Source organism: Culex quinquefasciatus, chromosome 2, assembly GCF_015732765.1.
Source record: "Culex quinquefasciatus strain JHB chromosome 2, VPISU_Cqui_1.0_pri_paternal, whole genome shotgun sequence".
Taxonomy (NCBI): domain Eukaryota; kingdom Metazoa; phylum Arthropoda; class Insecta; order Diptera; family Culicidae; genus Culex; species Culex quinquefasciatus.
This window is the reverse complement of record NC_051862.1, coordinates 23,370,686-23,394,864: the sequence shown is the minus strand read 5'-3', so window position 1 is coordinate 23,394,864 and position 24,179 is coordinate 23,370,686. Positions and strand designations below refer to the sequence as shown.

General features: G+C 36.1%; 1 protein-coding gene across 2 annotated transcripts in view; it reads right to left on the bottom strand.

The window, feature by feature from the left end:
* The window catches only part of LOC6042925 (switch-associated protein 70), a 42,059-nt gene extending 24,243 nt beyond the window's left edge, over positions 1-17,816 (bottom strand). The window contains exon 1 of one of the 2 annotated variants that reach the window (XM_038252036.1): positions 17,735-17,816. The gene's annotated coding sequence lies outside the window, so the exon portion shown is untranslated. The remainder of the gene's footprint in view (positions 1-17,734) is intronic. The other variant, XM_001870830.2, reaches the window with a different exon arrangement.
* Between the last annotated feature and the right edge of the window lie 6,363 nt (positions 17,817-24,179).

The window sequence follows — 24,179 nt, the reverse complement described above, 5'->3', positions numbered from 1 at the left end:
TGGAGTCGTTGCAGCTGTCGAAGACGTACGCCGTAAAGGAATGCAGCTTCGGCAGATCTGTGACCTCGATGGCTTTTAGAGAAGCACCTTCCCACGGGATGAGTGAGGTGATAGTCTCTTTCAGCCAGGACGCAGTGCAAGCGTCTCCGCACGCAAGTATCAGGTACCCCTGTTTGAACTCGCAGCTGCGGAAGTTAGGCCTGACCACCGGATTGACGAGATTGCCTATCATTGTAATCAGCGCCTCCTTGACCACTACGAGTTGCTCCATAGAGAGACGTGTTTCGGGATAACCCACGGTGGTGATGGCAATTGGAACAGCGTCCGCCAGCTCCTTGAAGGTGATCCCTGGTCCTGGATTGTGGTTGTCCTTGGACCTTTTGTTTTGTGGACCGGACTGTCCACCGGTATTTGGAGACGGTTGTTCCTCAGAACGTTGCCGTTTCTGCGAAACCACCGAGAAGCGACACAACTCCCGAGCTGCGGCTAGAGAATGGCCTTGGCCAAGGAGCCAGTTGAAGCGCTTGAGCTCAGCATCGCTCATGCGCAAACCTCTGCCCTTTTCCACGGTTTCTCCGTTTCGCCTCGGGTCGTCATCGCCATGCTCTTGACCTGCCTGTACGGATGACCGATTCGGCGTGTCCAGGATTGACGACGAGACCGAGGCGATCGTCCCCAGCGACATGGAGTCTAGTTGCTCCTCCATCTTCTCATCCAGCGATCCGATGCTGTCGAGCTCCACATCGTCCGTCCCCTTGGACGATCCCACCTCTTCATCTTCCTTCTTCTCCACTACTTCCTCTCCACTATCTCCCTTCTCCTTCTCCTTCGTGTCCATTGTTTTGTTTAAAGTATCCATGATTACCGAATGTCTACTGCAAGGAAAAAAACACACTTCAACTGAGACTAGAGCCTGCATAGAGTCAGAGGAGGCTTGGTTACTGCGTGGGGCGCCTTGGTACCACACAGGCTCCGCTAAGACCTGGAAAGATATTTTAGACCCCTCCAAACATTCATCCCTCGGCACGGGTCGCATGACACCTTAGATTGGGGTCCATGTAGGAGTGCGTGCAAGCCTCGTTTGCACTAGGACGGCAGACTAGTTTTGTGAACCATCCGTATAGCACTCCGTTTGGTTCTCCGTGGATTTTTGATTTTACGATATGGAAGCAGAGAACAGCCTCCATATCAACGTTCCTCCTTTACCCGGGCTTACGACCGGCAGTTCAGGTTCTCAATGGTTTCTCTTCCCTTTGGTTACAACCACTTATGGTTGTAGCTTAAGTTCAGTTTGTCATCAAGATCCATCATTACAGGCGGAGTTTAAAAGCACCATAAGGCTTTCTAGTCAGAAATTTACCAACACATTCAAAATATGTTTACATGACAGCTGGATGTTTGTTTGCATCAGGTTTCCTACACCCAACCGGCGGTCGCATGATTGTGATACACGGCGGCATGAAAGTATATCAGAATCTGCATGAAAACTGTCCTCATGCATTTTTTGCGATATAGGGGTATGACATTTTTGCCCGTTACCGACAATTATCGACATTACCGACGGCAGATTGATTGTATTGCAGAAAAAAAATGTTAACAGAACGAGGATTGAACCATCATCTTCTAGGATGCTGATCCGACACGCTACCACCGCGCCATGGACGCTTGATGAATGATGAGGGACAGAGCGCAAACATAATGTTCTCTCTGGAGTGTTGCTCGGGGACGCGCCATCATTATATGTGTTGGTGAGAACTGCAGATCGCTGACGTGTTTAAACGCGGGCAAAAATGATCTATGGGCTTGCTGCAAAAAATGTAATAAAATATAACATTTTCTGCAGCAAATCCACTGTTGCAGATTTTGAGATATATTTTTCCTTTGGGTGTATCTCTTTCTAGCAAAAATTTTTTGTCAGGCGACTTCTAGCTGGTTTTTTTGACTGACTGCCCGATATGTCAGCCAACATACTTCGCAGGGCTGTGACAGCTCGACCTCGATCATTGTTTGCATCAGGACACTGTGACGAGAGGTTCGTCATTTTTGAGTTAAATTATATTTTTTTCACTGGGCCTAGAAAACCTTATGCTAAGAAGGTTTTGTACTCCGGGACCCTCTGGGATGGGACATAGGGGGATGGCGTCGCTATTTTTAGACCCCGTTTTCCACTTTTTCTCATCGAAACCGACTACTTTATCGACTTCATTTTGCTGGGCGAGATAGGACGCCGTCTATTTTTAGACGATGACTCAGCACTTTTCCACTCTTGCACTTAAAAAAAAAACCAGGTGGCAGCACGATGTAACGCCACGTCCCTATTGTATTTCCACGAATGCCCTGGACACTATTTGCCGTGGTTATTTCCTAATTCCAGTCCATCTTCACCAAGTCGTCATGGCCTAGTGGTTAGCATTTTTGCTTACCAATCCAAAGGACCTATTCATCATTTCAAATTTCTGTGTTCTTAACTTTCTCGTTGGAGGCAGATGGGAATCGTTCATTCACTTACAAAGCGAACACCCAGAATCATTCACTTACAAAGCGAACACCGTAACCAGTCAGCCACGGCCGTTCCCCGTAGATAAAAACGACATGTATAAATATTTTTTCAAACTTTTGGAAAAGTTATGTTTACTGATCATCTGTGAACCGATTCCGTCAAATAAACCATGAAAAAAATAACAATTGTAATTTTGACGATCAAAAATCTGAAAATTGAGCCAAAAAGGTTGGGCAGGCCTAGTTTAAAAATGATCAAAATCTTCAAATTGTTCAAAATGTTCAAAATGTTCAAAATGTTCAAAATGAATAAAATGTTCAAAATACTCAAAATATTCAAAATTTTCAAAATGAATAAAATGTTTAAAATTTTCAAAATGATCAAAATGATCATAATGTTCAAAACTTCAAAAATTATCAAAATTACTAAATGACAAAAAAAATTTCAAAATTACCAAATTACCAAAACTACCAAAAAGACTGAAGTTACCAAAATTGCCAAAATGTTGGATGTTTCACAAAAAAAAACTGAATTGCGCAAATAATCATTTTCGAAAAATCTCATTTTTGAATTGTAGATGACAAAAAATGCAATTTTTGAGCTATGGCAAAAGTTGATCAAATATCATGATTATAAAAACACACAATTCTGCAAATTATAGATTTTTTGAGCCAGCATGTTCAGCTCATTCAGATGCCTATCGTCTAACGGCAATGGTATTGATGTAAACTTGAATGAAAATCTGATATCAAGCTAGTGCTACTATAATAGTAGACGAGGGGTGGATTTCGCCGACAGACCAAAACAACAACAACAACAAAAAACGCCATTACCATACGCACCTCGTCAGGAAATAAGGAAGCCGTTTTGGCCTACAAAATATCACCGGCACTCTGTCCACGAGCAGTTCCAGCTGAGTTGAGGATCTTGTTGGTTAGCAGCAGTTGCACAGTTAAAAAGGCATTGGGACCATCCATAAATCACGTGGACACTTTATGGGGGGAGGGGGGTATGGCGATTGTCCACGATCCATACAAAAGTTTTTTTTTTTTCGTATGAACAATTGTCCACGAAGGAGGGGGGATAATAAATTCCCAAAAAAAGTGTCCACGTGGTTTATGGATGGTCCCATAAGTTAATGACGAATTTGTAAATGAAAAAAAAAGTTTTTGGAAAAATACTATTTTTCGCATAAAATTATTTTTTTAGTGTGCAAACCGGTGCACACACAAAAAAACATCCGACGACGCCAGCGAAGGCATAAAAATTGGCGCGACACATGATATTTTGTTTTGAAAATCAGCACGATGCGCTGCGCCGCCTTGGCTATAGTGGGGACAAATGCAAACGACCTTACCGGACGATGAACGCAAACGATAACGGGACGGTTTTTGTTTTGCTCGAGACTTTAAAAAGTATTGCACTTTTGAGTGTAAAATACATTATTGCATATTTTTTAACTTCAGTAACATTTGTTCGTCAAAAAGAATATTTTTCACAAGGTTAAAAAAAAAAAAATCGCCGCGTCAATTACACTGAATCTATGTAGATTTACTTAAGTTTCACATTAATCAAAACTGAAAGGTCCTATTACATCATACTGCTGTAATTACTGAAATCGTCGACGGGAAACTATCACCAGGCCCTAATTGCTGACCTGCAAATCTGATGTAATAAGAAACCATACTCATTTGCGCAAATAAGTTAATCAACTCGGTTAGGACCCCTGTCCACCACTTGCTGTGACACAGTGTGTCACTAGCGGCTTAAGTCACATCCAATTGATTAAACTTTGAGCACAAACGCACACACACACGTACTCACACACACCTGTGATTCTAATTGCTTAATAATCCAACTCTGCCCGTACTAAAACGCAGAAAACGGTCCTTTATGGCCGGGGGCAACTTTACTTCGTGCAAAAATTAAGATTATCGAACACAACGCGAACAGGTAGCTCGCGGATTCTTTCAAATCAACTCGATCACCGGTGCGCGCCTTTTTTTGCTGCTTTGCGTGGGTGGGCTCTCTCAGGTTGAAGCCATATTTGTACGTGGGGCCAGACAAAAAGTGGTTCCCCAGAGCAGAGCAGAGTATAGTGTGTGTGGACTGGACGGACAGTCACTTGTTAATTCATCCGAATGATTGAATGATAGGCATGTGTCTAAAGACTAAAGTTAGGCTAGGGTGGTAATTTAGAACCTCTCCAGGTGTATTGAACACCGTAATCGCTTTTGACCAAGTTTAATAAAGTCGTGCTTCATTAGATGTTTACATTTTGCAATATAATTTTTAACCTCAACCAAAGTGATTTATTGTCTCTAGCACGCGAAGATGCGATAAAAAAAGAGGGTCTTCCCACGCAGAAACTTTTGCGGCCCCTCAATTAGTGGTTTGTTGACTTTTTCGGGGGTTGGCGAGAAAAGTTGCTGTGGCCATAAAGCGGAAGAATCCTCCGGTCTAGTGGCGGCAGCTTGGCGACGACGATCGCGAAAATGACTCAATCGAAGGTTGGACCGTGAAGAGCATTGAACACGAATGTCGTGAAGATCGAATATTGACTTGCATACGCAAATTAAGGCAAATTAATTATCATAAAATATTAAATACATATTAACTTTTAACCCTCTACAGCCCAATTTTATTCGAGGTTTCTTTGAAAATATAAATAAATACGATCGGTTTTTTTTTTATATGCATCTATGTTTTTGAAGTCAGATTTTACTTAAGATCTACCATGGTGTCGATCCAAATCCTAAAATAAAATTCCCTGACTTTTCCCTGACCTCTCCAGACCACCTTTTTTTTATTTTCTATTTTTTACTAACATATTAATTGGAGCGTTTTTATGGTTTCATGCATTTTCCTTTTTGAATATTGCAAATTTAAGATATTGAAAAAAAATCAATGACTTTTTTATTTTATTTATTTAACGATGCATTGTGCAAAAATTTAAACACTTTTTTTTTGTCAATAATTTTTTTCTAATCGAACATCCAAAATGAGCAACCATAAAATTGTCCTATGTTTTATATCTGGTGATGCCATTTTAAATTTTGCCCTTTACCAAAAAATCTAGAGTTTTTTTTTTTTTTGAATGGATCCTATAAACATATGAAACACAATAGCTTACAGGACCTTAAAAAACTCTAGAAATAATTAATAATTACAATTGTTGCAAATTTCAAATTGCGATTAGTTAGTTTCACTTCATTTCCTTAAAAATATTTAATGTTAAAAGTTTTCAAAAAAAAAAATTGAAAATTCGAATTAAAGTAAGAAGTCATGTTTAATTTTAAAATTGTTGCCTTTTGCGGAATTTTCAAACGAATTAGGCCGATGCCATTTTTGATTGTGTTTTTATAAAAAAAAACTAAAGGTTTTGGAGACAAAGACCTTAAGAAAGATTAAAACAAAACTGAAAAACTAAGAAAAATATACAATTAAATGTAAATTTTTCAAGTACATGTTAACGGTTTTAAAAAAGATCCAGGTCTTTTTCAACAATGATTGTATTTAAAGGTTTTCTTAAATAATTTTACAAAAAAAAATATTTTTGCTATAAAATTAAAAAAAAATGGTTTCTACCTTGACCAGAGCCTACAGACGATCATTCACACGATCAATACATTTTATAAAGAAAATACAACCTGCTCGAGCTTTTCAAAAAGTCATTGTTTATCAAACTTAGATATTTCGATGCCAACATTTCAAAAAGCATCATGTACAAACCATGCGATTTGAGAAAAACGCATTTGAATGTTGAACATCCATTTTCAATTACCATTTTTATATAAAAGCAAAATAAGATGTTCTAATGATAACAAACGATGAAAAACGTTGCTTTTGTTGATACTTGATCATCCATATTCAATAAAACATTATTCCCGTAATTTTATTTGAGAAAAACAAACATAACTTCTTTTGAAATCACCAACGTCGATATCACCCTGCTGTCACTGAGGGGGGCGCTTTGTTATAATTCATTTTTCTTCGCCGAATGTACATGGCGCTTTTTTCATGTTGCTTTTTTTTCGTCACGAGGTTTATGTAGCCTTTTGTTTGACAGGTTGACAGGGCTATATAAACAGGGACTGCTGATGGCAGAGATTTTGTTTATGTTACTTTATTTAAAATTATGATTAAACAGACTTTACTAAAGTAACTTTTGCTCATTTTTGGTGGAGAGGTAGCTTATTAGAAGTACTTTCAGAATATACAATAACCCAGAAAGTGTCAAAATGTACATGATGCCTTTTGAAATGTTACCGTCGATTTGGGTGTTTTGGAATAGATTCCAAATTTAAGCTCGATCTGACCACGGGAACTCCTCCTTGTAACCCCTTGAATGTTGTTTGGGGAAAATATGTGAAATGTAGTTGCACAATCCCTATGCAATCTCGGATGCTGGAAACAACTTTTCCGAAGAGACCATATTTTATAAATTCTTGAACTCTCACATTTTTTTATTCAGAATTGTTACGGTGAAATCCGCGTCATTTTAAGAAAAATAATTTTGCGACAAACATACAATTTTGAAATCTCAGAACGCAGAATCTTAAAACGCTGAAAATGTATTTTTGCTACGATTAGGTAAACTAGAGGAAAAAGCCAAAACAAACATTCTGGCAAAAAAAAATAAATAAAAAATTTCAACATTTAGAAATTTAGATCTAAAAACTCAATGAAATCTTAATAAAAAAAAAAATAAAATTTAAAAAATGTAATAAATTTTCGATCTTGAGATTTTAAATTTAAGATACAGTTCATACTCGATGATCTTACCAAAGCGTCACTTTGAAAAATCGAAGCAAATTTTCCTACAACTTCTTCTCAAAATTTCTCTAGCCAAAAAAAAAAACTCCAAAAATACTTCAAATTTTATCAGGTTTTCTGCAATATAAGATGGTAACAAAAAGCAGCAGCATTCAAGAACCTAGGAATTTAAGAATTTAAGAATTGAGGATTTAAAAAATTTAAGATTGAATTATGAAATTTTTAAAATCTTAAATTTTAATTTAATTTTGAAATTTTAAGAATTTAAGAATTTATTAATTTAAAAATTTAAGAATTTAAGAATTTAAGAATTTAAGAATTTAAGAATTTAAGAATTTAAGAATTTAAGAATTTAAGAATTTAAGAATTTAAGAATTTAAGAATTTAAGAATTTACGTCTGTCTGTTACGTCCAATCAAGCTCATATTTGGGATAGAAGCACAGTACAGCCACTGGAACATGCCCAATAATATTTTTTGTTGCATCCAAATGTCTGTATCTTCATAAAAAGTTTTCTAATATGATTAAGATTCACAAAATTAAAATTGAATGTATCCAGTATAAAAGAACAATAAATAAGGATAAAAAACATTGCTCAAAACTTTAAAGAAATTAAATATTCAGAGTAAGTATGTTTAAAAATGAGTTGAGTGTAGTCCGTAAAAACCCTGTTTTTTCCATAAATTTTTGTTTTATTTCTTTAATTCTTGAATTTAATTCTTTAATTTTTAATTTCATTTCACCATCACTATTTTGCTTACATTTTAGATTACACAAAATTAGACTGCTTCTGATAATTTTTAAATCATAGTTCAGTTTAATTTTGAGAAAAATAAAAATTTAGATAACGAATACTAAAGTGAAATTTTGGAAAATTTTCTAGCCTTACATTTTTTTTAGAATAAGAATTAAAAAAATTAAAAAATCAACAATTCTAAAATATCAGAATTTCAAAATTTTAAAAATTTAGAATCTTGATGCTTTAAAGTTTAAGATTTTTTAAATTTTCAAATGTTCGAATTTTTCACCTTTGGTTTTTTTAAATCATTCAATTTTTCTGACAAAATGTATGATTTTCTCTATGGTGCCTATATGCTAAGCAAACGACCAATTTTTGAACAAATCTCTGAGGATGGTGGGGCAACTGCCTCATATTGTCCCACCCTGTGCGCTAGTATAATTTGTTGTATTCAGTTGAACGGAAATTCAAATCAAATCCAAATGATTTGATTTTTAAACCTAAACATATTGCAAACAAGCAACGCTTTTTTCATCGTGACCCTTTTCTTTTTTTCAATTCAATTGGTGTTTATTAGAATTTAACAGTTCTGCTCCAGGATGTTACATTTGCAATTCAGAGATTTGGAGAACCTTTCAACTGAGATCAATTCATAAGCCTTTACAGGGAGGGTACATGTTTCTATGTTTAGATGTTGCTAGCTGCGTGCTCTTTTAGGGAAAATAAATTTTGAGAAAAAACCCTAGATCTATGTATGGCTTAAGACTAATATCACAGTTGTTGACGGAGGAGTGCTTCGATGAGCGGATTCGTTGACATCCCACAAGAAGTCCTGAAGGTTCTCGTTGCCTTTTCGATGCTTGCGTCGATGGTGTCGACGCCGGCCAGCTCGTGTAGATCGTCGGTCGGGTACCACGGGTCCAAGTTGTGCACCATCTTGAGCAGCTTGTTCTGCTTCACCTGGAGTCGCTTACGGTGCGATTTGGCGCAGTTGCCCCAGACCGCAGCAGCGTAGGTCAGCATTGGACGGATGATGCACTTGACCACGAGCGACTTGTTCTTAATACTCAGTTTCGACCGCCGATTAAGCAGGGAGTAGAGCGTGACCCTTTTAAGCATTTTTGACGTAGACTTACGTCTTTGTCGAAGGTACTGGGGTGTCATTCCAAAAAACCCGGGCCGAAGGCCCTGGATTACTGCGTCATCCGTCAAACGCTTATATCTTCCTTCCCTCTAATCGAATCGACACGATTTATGTGCCATTCGATTCGAAAATTATTCAGCAATTTGCTATAAAACTTTCATTGTTGGCAAAATAGTTTAACAATTGAAACAATTCAATGTTTTAAAATGTTTTCAAAATGCAGAGATTTTGCAAGCAAAATGAGCGCTTCCCACTCACGGACGGGAATGTCAAGTACCTATTTTGAGGGGAAAATCATCCGAGCAACGCGACCGAGTGTCGGTCGCGAAAAAGGAGGGGAAGTAGCGGGCCGAAATCATACATAAGAACGCGCGCCCGAGCCCATTCCATCATTCACGTCTCAGACGTCGGACCGGCAGCTGCAGCAGGAAAGCTCAGCCCAGAGCAGCAGCAGCAGGAGAGAGACCAGAGCAGCAGCAGCAGGAGAGAGGGACCAGAACTGGAAAAGAAGTGCGCATCGCCTTCTCGTCGTCACCGTCAGCCAGTTGCCTCTCGATGGCCGGACCGTTAGGATCTTTCGTGGTTGCTGTGGTTCGGAGGTGCTTCAATCCCCATCCCTCGTCCCACCCGGGACGAGGCATCAACAAGATGAGGCGCGCGCCTGCTGCCTTTCGCCGAAAAGCCTCTCGTGGGTCAAGCCTTGGTTGTTAAACAATCGGGACATCCAACTAGCTCGTCGCATTCGCGGCGAGCGCTTCTGAAAGATTTACGTCTCATCAAATTCTAGTGTTGAAAGAGTTGCCCTCGTCCCACCCGGGACGAGGCAGCGAGCTAATTTGAATTTAAATTTCAGGAACAAATTTTGGTCTTCGGGGCGACGGATTGCACAGCTTTCTGAGGCTGCTCGCCCCCAACCCCTATGCCCCCTCTCCCCTCCCCCCATTCGGCTCGCTAAAATTCCTTCGTCTCTTTCTTTCCTCTCTTTGCCGTTCGTTCGTCTTCTTCGACGACCATGCCTCACGATCTTGAGCAGTTAAGTGAGGAACATGATCCAATATTACTCGAGGCTGATTCGTTTGGGGATATTTGTGCCACAAAAGTTTCAGAAAATGGGATTCAAACATTGTTTGTTGTTGTGTATATTTCGCCAAGTGCAACATACAAACAGAAAATTTCTTTCTTGATCCGGAATTTGTTCTGGTATGCAAAGCAGGACATCCGCATTGTTGTGTCTGGGGATTTTAACATTGATATCCTCAAACCGGAAAATTTGAAATTTGTTGATTTTATGAATTATGAAAGAGTACCTCAAGCTTGATCTGCTTTCCAATCCTTTGGGCGCACATGCCTTGACCTTGTTTTTGGTAGAAATGTTCTGACACAGTCACGAAGGTATGTTTCGTATTTTAGTTATCATCGGCCGATTTTGACTTTGGTTGATACACCAGCCTAATCTAAATTTCGCACTACAATCATTTGCAAATGATCGAACGGCTTAGTGTGATTAAAATGGGTATATTTCCCCTACTACACGCTTTCCTAAACAACTTTGTCGGTTTCGCATCCATCAACAACGCCAGCACTTGCAGCATCCACCGCGGCCTATCACCCATCTGGACAGAACATCTCCCGGCTGCAGCCTGACGCCAAGATCGAGCCTGATGCCAAGACCGAGCCTTGCGACCAACGCCACCATCCAACTCTAATCGGTCTTTTTTAGGGCCACCAATTTTCTCACGAAAGAGTTCTTCTTGTTCATCATTCCCACCAAACACTACATACAATTTGAAAGAAAACCACCCCGAAATAACGCCCTTAGCTGAATTCCATCTCCCATTCATGATCATATTCCGTAAATCTATTTAAAGAATATAGCTAATTCTTCAAATTAATATATGGAAAACCCACATGTCCACATATCTAAATTTTACGTAAGTCTACGCCATTCCGGTTATGTCTGTGACATAACTACTTTGACTTTTTGAAAGAATGGAATACTTCACAAAATCATTACGACATTCAAGAATAGGTTTCAAAAAAATTAAAACTAAGAAAAAATAAGAAGTTGAGCTTTTTTGTTTATTTAAAAAATGGATGGATAAAAGGATGAATAAACCTCACAGAAAAAATCAGATTTGTTTGTAAGAAAATATTTTTTTCAATATTTTTTAGAAGTTTATAATCTTTAATTTTTTCACATTCGACCTTTTGTCTTTTTGACGCTTTGTCCATTCGACCTTATGTCTTTCGACCTTTTGTCGCACATTTAAATTGTCAACATCAACAAACCAACAAAATAATCTTATTAAACTCCAAAAACTATCAAATTGTTGAAATATTTGGTAACAACTGAAACATAATAACAAAATATATTTAAAAAAATTAAGCCATCAAAATGTCAATTTTTAACTGAAGTTAACCAATAAAACCTTTAACAAAAAATAATAACTTCACTCTCACGCGAGGGGTCAGTTGCCTGCAGATAACCGTGCAGACAGACCAGACCAGACCACGCAGCACCAGAGAAGAATTTCAAGGATCTTCGCGCAGGGTGGAGAGCAGCGAATTAAACAATAAAAGATTCAGTATACGGTAGTACCAGCAGCAGCAGCCTCAAATCGATCCGTTGAACCCGCCGTTCAAGTGCAAGAGCAGCTTAGTGGTACGGCGCAACTTCACAGTTGGTGTTATTGTCAGAGGTCAGAGTCGTCACTGGCTCGGGCTGCTGGACAGTCTCGGGCTCTTCCACGAAGAGCAGCACGCGTGAGCGCGTGCGATGACCCACACGTTTGCTCCTACTCCTAACAGAGGTAGTCCGAATCTTAATCAATCAATCGGGATCAGCGGGGTAAAATGGGCACTGTTTTGATTGTTCTGTTCTAAAACTGTCTGCAAAGAATTCTGGCAGTTATTTCGCAGCTGAATTCTTGCTGCTCACAACATTGTCACAATATTAGCAGCTGCCCAACGGATCATGATGGACTGGCTACTTTAGCTGGAATCAGATAAATCCGATATAAATCATTGGATAAACCTACTATATGTGGTCGAACTAGGGTGAGGAAGTGGGCCCCCGTCAGCTATAGAAAAAGTAACAAGCTGTTGACAGAAACTGCGTGCCACTGCGACAAAACGGTGCACTCATTTATCAGATTGTATGGCGATTTGTTGCTCATTCAGCTATAATAGTCTCTGCACACGGTCAATAGCATTCATCCATTAGTAAATATGAATATTTTTTGCTACAACTCATGAAAACAATCATGCACAGTAAGAACTCATCGTATTATTATGCATTTGCAAGTTTTGTAGACTATCGCTTTCGCAAAGTTCTGAGATTAATATCCTTGAATATAGGAGAGGTATTCGATTATGTTGACTATTTATGATACAGCAAATACTTGTGCCTAGCGTTAGGCGAGGTGAACTGGTATAATGTCAGCAGAATCCTGAGATAAGTTGCACTAGGGGTCAGATTTGTTTGCTTATAATCGATCAATCAGTTATAGTAGCATATAGGCGTACACAGAAAAAAATATGTTGAAAAAAACGGTTGAATCACACGTAAAACCATGTTTTTACGTGTAAGTGTTACAAAAGTGTTACATCATAAATGATGTAACATTCGGAAATATTTTTTGTATGTATGCTGTTTTACATATACTGCCGTTCTACGCATAATTGTCACATGTTCAAAAAACAGCAACTGAGAAAAACGCGATTTAAATTTTTCGATCAATTTCTGTGTGTCTACGCATAATTGTCCCGTGGGTCCCTATTCGCCCTATATGTGCCGAATCACCCCGGCTAACTTTTTATCACCCTTATTTTTAGTCTTCTTGCAGGCAAACAGGTAAACAAGATAAAATGCTTCGTAAAACTCATGATTTCGTGGTAGAAAATTCATGGTGGGACAATTATGCAAAGAAGCTCAATGATGGAACAAACAGACTTGGTGCTGTTTTCAATGATTTTCTGAACATAGCACTAGATTTTAGGTGTTTTTCTGAAAGTATACGTAAAACTTAACTTAAAAATTATAAAAAGTCAGAACCGTCAAAAAATGACATGGGACAATTATGCGTAGAACGACAGTATACTCTTTGGATGGTATTAAGGTCAAATAAGAAATATTTAAAATTTCAAGCAAAATGTTTCTATAAATGTACTGTTATATTAGTACGGTAGTTGTGCTACTGTTCAAAAAATTAAAAATGTATGTGTAAAATTTAAAGTTGTAATATTACCTCTTTAAGACATAATATTACCTCAATTGAAACTGAAAAAGTGACAATGAAATAAATTTAAACAATTTCAGAGTTAGAAATTACCCTTTTTCTGACGTAAAAGATTTACCCATTTCCTGAAGTAATATTACAGTCCATACTCTATTATCCAAAGTTTTGGTTATCCGAAGGTTTGCATAGAACTTTTTTCTTTTTTTTTAATTTTCTTTTCTTTTTTATTCGTCACCGCCTTTTTGGAGTAGTTTAGGGGTATTTTTTTTTCGTTTTTCGATGAAAATACTTCCAAGCCTTAAGGATAACAGAGACCACTGCACAGGGGTCCAGATCGCAAAATTAAGTGAAAAATGTATTTTCCGAAAAATAGTGAAGTGTTCAGGAGAGTTGTTGCAAATGGATGGAAAATTAGAGTTGTTTACGATTTTGTAAATTTAACTTTTCAGGAATATTTTTGGGAATTTCCAGGATGTTGTTGTGCTTCAAGAAACCCAAGCAACTTTGCCCAAGTCACCAATCTCGCAGTCTACGTCTTCTACGACCTAATTTAGAGAAAGCATCTTAACAAATCTTCAAAAATCAGTTTTTTGAGCATAGCAATTCAGGGTTCAGTTTAAGAGAAAAGTGATGTTCGAGGCACTTTTGGAGCTCCGAAAAACAAACATGCCATCTTAAGGTTAAAAATATGCAATTTTAAAACTTAAATTTCTCGAAAAAGCGCAGACCAAACGAACGGGGTCACTTTTTAGTTTGACACCCCTTTTACACGGAGTACACAAACACTTCCAAACGTTTATTTTGATAGTGTGCGTGGGCGCTGTGTAACAAGTTTGACTTTGTCAAACCAACGGGGTACGAATTAAAAAGTGGTAAACGAAAAAGTGACCAAGCCATTTTCGAAATTTCGAAATATTGGTTTTTTCAATTATTGAAAATCACAGTGAAAAAACATATTTCAAAAATGAATGCACTCATAATATAGATACAGAAAGAAAACTTAACCTTCGAAAAATAATCAAAAGCTGTATGCAGGATCACAAATTTGGAAAAGATGTTTGTAATTATTGGCAAACTCAAGATAAAATTTTGGAACATGTCATTTTATGGAAAATTTAATGTACTTTTCGAATCTACATTGACCCAGAAGGGTTATTTTTTCATTTAGAACAAAATTTTTCATTTTAAAATTTCGTGTTTTTTCTAACTTTGCAGGGTTATTTTTTAGAGTCAAACAATGTTCTACAAAATTGTAGAGCAGACAATTACAAAAATTTTGATATATAGACATAAGGGGTTTGCTTAAAAACATCACGAGTTATCGCGATTTTACGGAAAAAAGTTTTGAAAAAGTTGGTCGTCATCGATCATGGCCGTTCATGGTCTCCCGCGACAGACACGGACGACGAAACAAAGAGAAACCGAAAACATAACTTTTTCAAAACTTTTTTTCGTAAAACCGCGATAACTCGTGATGTTTATAAGCAAACCCTTTATGTATATATATCAAAATTTTTGTAATTTTTTTACTTACAACTTTGTAGAACATTGTTACACTCTAAAAAATAACCCTGCAAAGTTAGAAAAAACACGAAATTTTAAAAACACGAAATTTTGTTCTAAATGAAAAAATAACCCTTCTGGGTCAATGTAGATTCGAAAAGTACATTGAATTTTCCATAAAATGGCATGATTCATATTTTTTTACAGTCAAGTAACGGAAAATGGGAGAATTTTTAAAACTTTTTTAGTGTTTTTTTTTTTCGATGAAAAATACGTTTTTTCGGAATTTTGAGTACGCCATCAAATCAGGCGTCTAATTTTACATAAAAGTCCCTTTGACACCAAATTTCTATCTCATCACCGTTTCAGGCTGCAAATTATTAAAAAATCGCATGCTCAAAAATGGAAGGGGCGTACCGCCCCACCGTCACGAGATATCAAAAAACGGACCTCGGATTCGTGATCAGGGACACAAGTTACCCCTTAGGACAAAATTTCATGCAAATCGAAGAGGGGTCGGGGAAACTTTTCCCGATTTCGTGTGAGTTGGTAGAGAATTACCCAATTGTTATTCCAATATTATAGTAATGCGACAAAATAAAATTAGGGTTTCAAAAGCTTTTAAGTTTACTGTTACCTTTCTATTTTTTAATAAACAAAGCTACAAATTAATCGAAATGAATTTAGTTCATAAATAAAAAAAATATGACAATCTGTGTCAATTGAGAAATCTACAGTTTTATTTGAAATGGTCCGATAAACATGGAGAATCCCATAAATGCATAATGCAATTAAAGAAACTCTACAAATCTTAAATAAGTGCTCATTACGATTTAAGTGCTTTATTTGAATATTGAGGAGAAATTTACAAACATATTAAAGATTTTAATTTCCGATTATTTCCCTACTTGAGTGATCACCCTTAGATAATGTCTAATTTCTGAGTGTAGCAAAATGTTCTAACCATTCCTAAAATGACCAATGTTTTAAGATAATGTTTCAAAATCACAGATTGAATACAAAAAATGTGCATACCAGTCGCGATTAACTTGTATGCAAGTTTTGTGCAAGTTTATTTTTGTAAAATCTTTGTTTCTAAATTTTTAATAAAATGACATGTCTCTCGATTTTTTTGCAGTTGAGGAACGAGAAACGACAGTGAATTTAAAATTATTAAAATTATTCACGAAAGTCGAAAAGAAGTCGGAAAATTGATGTAGAGTTGGCGGAAAATGACACAGATATGAAAATTTATAAATAAAATAAATATGAAACAAATATGAACATGAACTCCAACACGGCCGTGAAACTGTCACGGAATGACTTACTTGAATCTAAGCATCACAAAGAATTGTGTATTTCTGTTGAACTGTGAAAAAATAAATAAATTGAAATTCTTTCATACAAAGAAATACATTTAAGTATAAAGAGACAACATACGAGTGTCATCATAAGTTGATGACTCAAAACATTTTTGAACGATGATAAATCCACAATACACTTCTGTCGATGAAATTTGTTTGTTAAAAAATTTGTCCGTAAAACAGTAAACAACATCAATAGCAAATTCGAGACAATTAATTTATTTCCAACAACTGATGTCAACAGCCATCGGTAAAATTCATCAAAATAAACGATTCCATTCTTGTTCCACCAGCGAACCAGTTCGTCATGGAAGCCGATAAGATAAGCACTCAGTTGCAATTTTCAGTTTAAAGACTGCGATGGCAAATAAAATAAAAGGAAACAAAATTCACACAGTTTCGCTTGCAACAAGCACATATCGACGTCGTCGTGCTATCTTGTCGCACCCGCCATTTTGACGTTCCGAGAAAAACGCGTTTTAATGTTTGACCTTGAATAAACAAAAACGAGAGCACGCAATGTAAACAATAACAAACACGTTTTGTTTGGCTCACCATTCTGTGCATTGTCCCGAAGTTTGGTTGAAGTTGGTTGCTGGAGTCCCGAGTTATAATTACAAATGTTTACGGTAGTCTAGCTTGTACATGCGACAAACGCATCCTGACTTTCCTGGCCTGAAATCCCTTTGGCCTTTTGTCGCACTTACATCAATTTTCATGGAGTGACAAGATAGCACGACAAGATTGAAACTACTTTCATATGTAAAGTGACAACAATGCACGGAGTTTTTTCGGTTTTTGTTGAATATCTCAGGATTGAAATCGAATTTTGGGGATCTGTGAAGGTCAAAAGGTGAGGCATTGTGAGCTGCACAAAATGGCGTTCTTAACTTAATTTGGCCCAAAATGCACGTACGACAAGTTAGCACGATGGCGACGATATGATGACGAACACTTTCGCTTGGTCTCCTGGGCCAAGCCCTATTCCGTGTCGTTTTTTTCCCCGGAACGACCTTCACCTGGTTCTTCCACAGCCACTTTGGACTTAGCCACAACAATTGTTCACCAAATAGCCAAGTAACAACAGCAACTACACACTTCACACCCTTGATTAAGCCATGTTCTTCTGCGGTGAACCCGCTTATTTTTTCCCCCCTCCACTAATTAGCCACCAAATAAGCGCGAATCAAGCGCAAGCTAGATGTGTTCAAGCGCACGTGCGTATTTCACGCTTAGAACCGTCAAAGGTGCGCCAGCCTTAGTCAGACGAGTGTGATTACAACTAATTGAACTGTAATGAACTGTGTGTGTGTGCGCGCGTTAAGATCTAGATACGCATTGTTCGAATTAACACCATAGAACACCGATTCTATGTTAGGTCAAGCAGCTCACACAACACCATCCAATAATGATCACTCGAACAGTCCATAAACACCTCGCTCCGAGACTTTAGACTTAAGCCCACTTTACCGAAAACTTGAAACGCATGCGACCACGACGGAGCTTGAAACGATACTAAGCGAGCGGGTCGGAAAGCTTCGCTTCGTGGCGGAGAGTGAGACTCAGCAGAACCAGCTGGTCAAGTTTTGAGTCATCAACGGCTGAGAACGGCGAAGCTACTACCACAACTTTGCCAGGGGGACCCAACGCCACCCCTGCTCTGCTGCTTGAAAGGGTGGATTTTCATGGATTTTTCGATGACCGACATCGAAAGCGGCTTTCGATGCTCGTGGTCATATTTTGCCGAAAACTCATTTTTATCAATCAGGTTAAATCGCAAAATGGTTTGGATTGATATTTTATGGTAGTATAAGCACAAACAGACACATACCCATCGCCGGAAAGTTGCGAAAATGCGATTTTCCGACTTTTCATTTTCGATGCACGAGCATCTTTAGACGACCGACATCGAAAGCATACTCACGACCATGCTTTGCTAAAATGTTCGTGCATTGAAACTCGATGCTCGTTCAGTGCCTTTTTGCTACCTCAGCGGCACCCTAGACACAAACCTAAATAACGCTTTGAAACGCTTGGTACGGGATGGGAATGAAACTTGACGAAACAAATTCTATCTGTCAAACCAGACCTTGTCAACAATCAAAACAGCTGATTTTGCATGGTGAAATGGTGGACATTGTTTTACCGGAGGAATCCGTCCACCGGTGGTCGGATTTCAGGGCATTGTTTTGCAGGAGGAATCCGTTCACCAGTGGACGGATCGCCTGGCCAAGTTGACAAGAGGAACTTGTCCACCGGTGGTTGGATTTCGGTGCATTGTTTTGCAGGAGGAATCCGTCCACCGGTGGACGGATTGCCTGGCCAAGTTGACAAGAGGAACTTGTCCACCGGTAGAAGGATTTCTGGACATTGTTTTGCAGGAGGAATCCCTCCACCGGTGGTTGGATTTCGGTGCATTGTTTTGCAGGAGGAATCCGTTCACCGGTGGTTGGATTTCAGGGCATTGTTTTGCAGGAGGAATCCGTTCACCGGTGGACGGATTTCAGGGTTTTGTTTTGCAGGAGGACGGATTTCTGGGCGTTGTTTTGCAGGAAGATTCTGTGCACCGATGGACGGATTGCCTGGCCAAGTTGACAAAAGGAACTGGTCCACCGGTGGTTGGATTTCGAGGCATTGTTTTGCAGGAGGATGCCGTGCACCGTTGGACGGATTGCTTGCCTAAATTTTGCTTAAATTTCTTAAATTCCAAAATTTCTAAAATTTCTAAAAAAAAAATAAAATTTTCTTTAACTTATAAATTTACTAAGTTTTTTTAAAATTTCAAAGTATTCTAAAATTTCAAAGCTTTCTAAAATTTCAAAGCTTTCTAAAATTTCAAAGTTTTCTAAAATTTCAAAGTTTTCTAAATTTTTTATAATTTCTAAAATATTAAAAATATATAAAATGTCTTTACTTACTTTAATTTCTTCAATTCCTTTAATTTCTTAATATTTATAATTACCTGAATATCTTAAAATTCTTAAATTTCATAAATTTCTTAAAATTCTTAAATTTTTAAAATTTGTTTAAAAAAATTTAAATTTCTTTAATTTTTTAAATTTCTTAAATTTCTTAAATTTTTTAAATTTCTTAAATGTCTTAAATTTCTTAAATTTCTTAAATTTCTTAAATTTCTTAAATTTCTTAAATTTCTTAAATTTCTTAATTTGTTTTAAATTTCTTAAACTTTTAAAATTTCTTAAATTTCTTTAATTTCTAAAAATTCTAAAATTTCTAAAATTTCTAAAATTTCTAAAATTTCTAAAATTTCTAAAATTTCTAAAATTTCTAAAATTTCTAAAATTTCTAAAATTTCTAAAATTTCTAAAATTTCTAAAATTTCTAAAATTTCTAAAATTTCTAAAATTTCTAAAATTTCTAAAATTTCTAAAATTTCTAAAATTTCTAAAATTTCTAAAATTTCTAAAATTTCTAAAATTTCTTAAATTTCTTAAATTTCTTAAATTTCTTAAATTTCTAAAATTTTTAAAATTTTTAAAATTTTTAAAGTTTTTATAATTTCTAAAATTTCTAAAATTTCTAAAATTTTGATTTTTTTTTTTAAATTTCTAAAATTTCTTTAATTCTTTTAATTCCTTAAATTTCTTAATTCTTTTTATTTTCTTTAATATCTTAAATTTCCTCAATTTTCTAAATCACTTAATTATTTCTTTAATTTCTCATATTTCTTGAATTATTTATTTCTTAAAATTTCTAAAAAAATTTAAATTACTTAATATTTTTGAAATTCCTGAAATTTTTCCAATTTTTAGTCCACTCTATAGAATATTTGCAGCTAACCAAAAGACACGTGTCGCTACCTATGAACAAATAGCTTAAACCTATGATTTATTTTTTGAAAAATATGTGTTTTTTCCTTCATAATCAACATTTTTATTAAACTCATGCCGGATTCGGATGAGAAAAAATATTTCCAACAATTTGGTGTACAACTTTCCAATATTTGTTTGATTTTTCTATGAGAAAACTGTAAATTTAGAAAAAGATAGTAATTTGGACTATTTGGTAAGAAAGTCTGTCAAAAATCAATAAAAATTGTTGAATATACGTAAACACATCTGTTATCAATTATAAATTTGTTTATTTCATTGATATAAACGGGGAAACTCATTTTTAGTGTTCCAAAACATGTTTTGCCTTCCTCGCTGAGGTAAGGCTATAATCTTGCTCTAAAAATGAACTTTGTATAAAAACGTTGTAGACCCACCTTCATGTATACATATCGACTCAGAATCGAAAACTGAACAAATGTCTGTGTGTATGTGTGTGTGTATGTATGTATGTGACCAACAAACTAGCTCATGTTTCTCGGCACTGGCTGAACCGATTTGACCCGAACCTGTTACATTCGACTTGGTTTAGGGTCCCATAGATCGCTATTGAATTGTTTGAAGTTTCGATAAGTAGTTCAAAAGTTATGTATAAAAATGTGTTTTCACATATATCCGGATCTCACTTAAATGTATGTAAATCATGTCCGGGTCCATCATCCGACCCATCGTTGGTTGGGTAATCGAGAGACCTTTCTAACGAGTCCACAACATTGAAGTTCTGGCAACCCTGTCTTGAGTTCTGACCCCTTAAGTGATATTTATGTACTTTTTTGAAGCCGGATCTCATTTAAATGTATGTAAACTATGTCCGGATCCATCATCCGACCCATCGTTGGTTGGGTAATCGAGAGACCTTTCCAACGAATCCAAAACATTGAAGATCTGGCAACCCTGTCCCGAGATATGCCCACTTAAGTGATATTGATGTACTTTTTGGAAGCCGGATCTCACTTAAATGTATGTAAACTATGTCCGGATCCACCATCCAACCCATCCTTGATTAGGTTATTAAAAGACCTTTCCAACGAGTCCAAAACATTGAAGATCTGGCAACCCTATCTCGAGATATGGCCTCTTAAGTGATATTGATGTACTTTTTTGAAGCCGGATCTCACATAAATGTTTGTAAACTATGTCCGGATCCACCGTCCGACCCATTTTTGATTAGGTTATCAAAAGACTTTTCCAACGAGTCCAAAACATTGATGATCTGATTACCCTGTCTCGAGGTATGGCCACTTAAGTGATATTTATGTACTTTTTTATTCTGTATCTTAAAAATAGATGAAATTTTTTTACAATTCCATCATATCAGCAATTGTTGATAATAAGTGAGGAAGGCTCCAACCACATAGGTGGATTAAGTTAGTTTTTTTTTAGAAAAAGTCACATATTTCTGCGCGCCCAAAAAAAAGATGTTCATTATTTTAAAGCAAAAAAAAAATTCTCGTCTTTTGCAACCAGTTTCATTAAGATTGATGCAGGGAACCATGAGAAATAAGCAATTTTGTTCTTCAATCCAGCAGAAAGAAATACGATTTTTGGCAAGTAACCTCATTTTGGCGCCACCTACATTTGAAACACAGTCGCGCTGCAAAACCTCAATTATCTCTCATCTATTTTGCATGATTTTTCGCAACGAACATGAGGCAAGAGGTTTTATTTAATTAAATTATGCGCTAGTCTAATCATGCGCCTTTTTGAAAAAGATTTATTGAACAACATCAGCTTATTTCAAAAGTTGTTCTGGAATTCCAATCGCCACGTAATGCTGCTTTGTTTACGTTTGAATCTGTCATTTTCCATCCTTCGTTAACTTGCATGCAAGTGTTCCTTATTCCGGAAAGTCGATTTTGGGGTTGTGTCTAAGCTAAATGAAGTAACGCAAGCCACGAGCATCGAGTTGGTTCGATGCTCGTGCTCTCGATGTCGTTGCACAATCCATGAAAATCCAGCCAAAGGGGTACTAATGTGGTGGAGAGACGAGAATGTTTCGACACAAAGACGGCAAAGAATTTAACAACATGATTTAAAATAAAAACGTTTAAAAAACGAAATTAATGAAAAGGAAAGTTGACTTGACCACGCTTTGATTTGAATAATTTGAAACATTATTCTAAGGCCGGTGAAAGTTATTTTCAAGTGTTTTTTTTTTTTGCCATAGTCTAATACCTCCTTTACTTATACAAAACTTCCGATGACAACACGCAAGAACTGATGCTATTAATTTTGCAAAAAAAAAAAAAAAAAAAAATGCGGAGAGAAAAAGTGCGGCGAGAGTGGAAATTGCTCGTTTCGATTTGGTGCCAGAGCGACAAAACGTTGTCAGTGACGTTTATCCTCGCGTTCAGCACAACATGTCCTTACACTCAGAAATGAAGTTGATAAGTTGGCAAAGCGTAGTGTCGGAGAAGTCGCCGCAAAAATTCGATTTATTTCCGAAACCACAATAACAAAACAAAATGTATACAGGCTGACATTTGGCAAACTGTCAAACACGAAAAAGTGCGGGTTTGTTTGTCATAGGCTAATACCTCCTTAAGACTCCAAGTTTTATTACTCATTTTATGCGAAATGTTTGAAGAGACAAATTTATGAGCAAGTTAGCTATAACCTGAACAAAAAATTCTTGAATTGTTTTTTCTTGCAATTTGAATATTATTTTCAAACGTTAACAAGTTTTTCTATTTTTTAAACATAAACATTGAAAAATATTTGCAAATGCCTTCTTCTAGTTCTAATCTCGAACTAAATTTCAAAGTTACGTTTTTTAACAGATAAATTTTCAAAATTTTTAACGTGATTAAACAATAATCTATCGTTAGAGCAGTTCTCTACGGAATCGGTTTTTTTTCTTTAATTTTAATTTTTGTATTTTTTGATCCGACTGAAACTTTTTTGGTGCCTTCGGTATGTCCAAAGAAGCCATTTTGCATCATTAGTTCGTTCATATAATTTTCCAAACAAATTAAGCAGCCGTCCATACAAAAATGATATGTGAAAAATAAAAAAAATGTATCTTTTGAAGGAATTTTCTGATCAATGTCTTCGGCACTACACTGAAAAAAAATGACACACGGTAAAAATTGTCACTAAAACTTGATTTGCAAAAAAAACACTATTTTTTTTATTTTCTGATATGTTTTAGGAGACATAATATGCAATTTTTTCAGAAATTTCCAGAATGGGCAAAAAATCTTTGACCGAGTTATGAATTTTTAAATCAACACATTTTTTTTCAAAAAATCGAAATATTGGTCGCAAAATTTTTTCAACTTAATTTTTTGTTGTGAAATCAAAAAGTACTTTAGTGAAATTTTGATAATGTGCACTGTTTTCAAGTTATAGCCACTTTTAGGTAACTTTTTTCAAAATAGTAGCAGTTATTTTTTTTTAAATTAGTGCCCATGTTTGCCCACTTTTGAAAAAAAAATATTTTTGAAATGCTGAGAAAATTCTCTATGTTTTGCTTTTTTGAACTTTGTTGATACGACCCTTAGTTGCTGAGATATTACCATGCAAAGATTTAAAAACAGGAAAATTGATGTTTTCTAAGTCTCACCCAAACAACCCACCGTTTTCTAATGTTGATATCTCAGCAACTAATGGTCCGATTTACAATGTTAAAACATGAAACATTCGTGAAATTTTTCGATCATTTCGAAAACTATATTTTTAAAAATTTTAAATTAAGACTAACATTTCAAAAGGACGTAATATTGAATGTTTGGTCCTTTTGAAATGTTTGTCTTGATTTAAATTTTTAGAAAACGGTGGGTTGCTTGGGTGAGACTAAGAATTTTCCAAGCTTTTCAAAAATATTTTTTTCAAAAGTTGGCAAACATGGGCACTCATTTTGAAAAAAAATGAATAACTGCTACTATTTTGATAAAAGTTACCTAAAAGTGGCTATAACTTGAAAACGGTGCACTTTATCAAAATTTCACTGGAGTACTTTTCAATAGCAAATTCGATTTTACATCGAAAAATTGAGTTGAAAATTTTTTGCGACCAATATTTTGATTAAAAAAATATATTGATTCAAAAAAATATAACTCGGT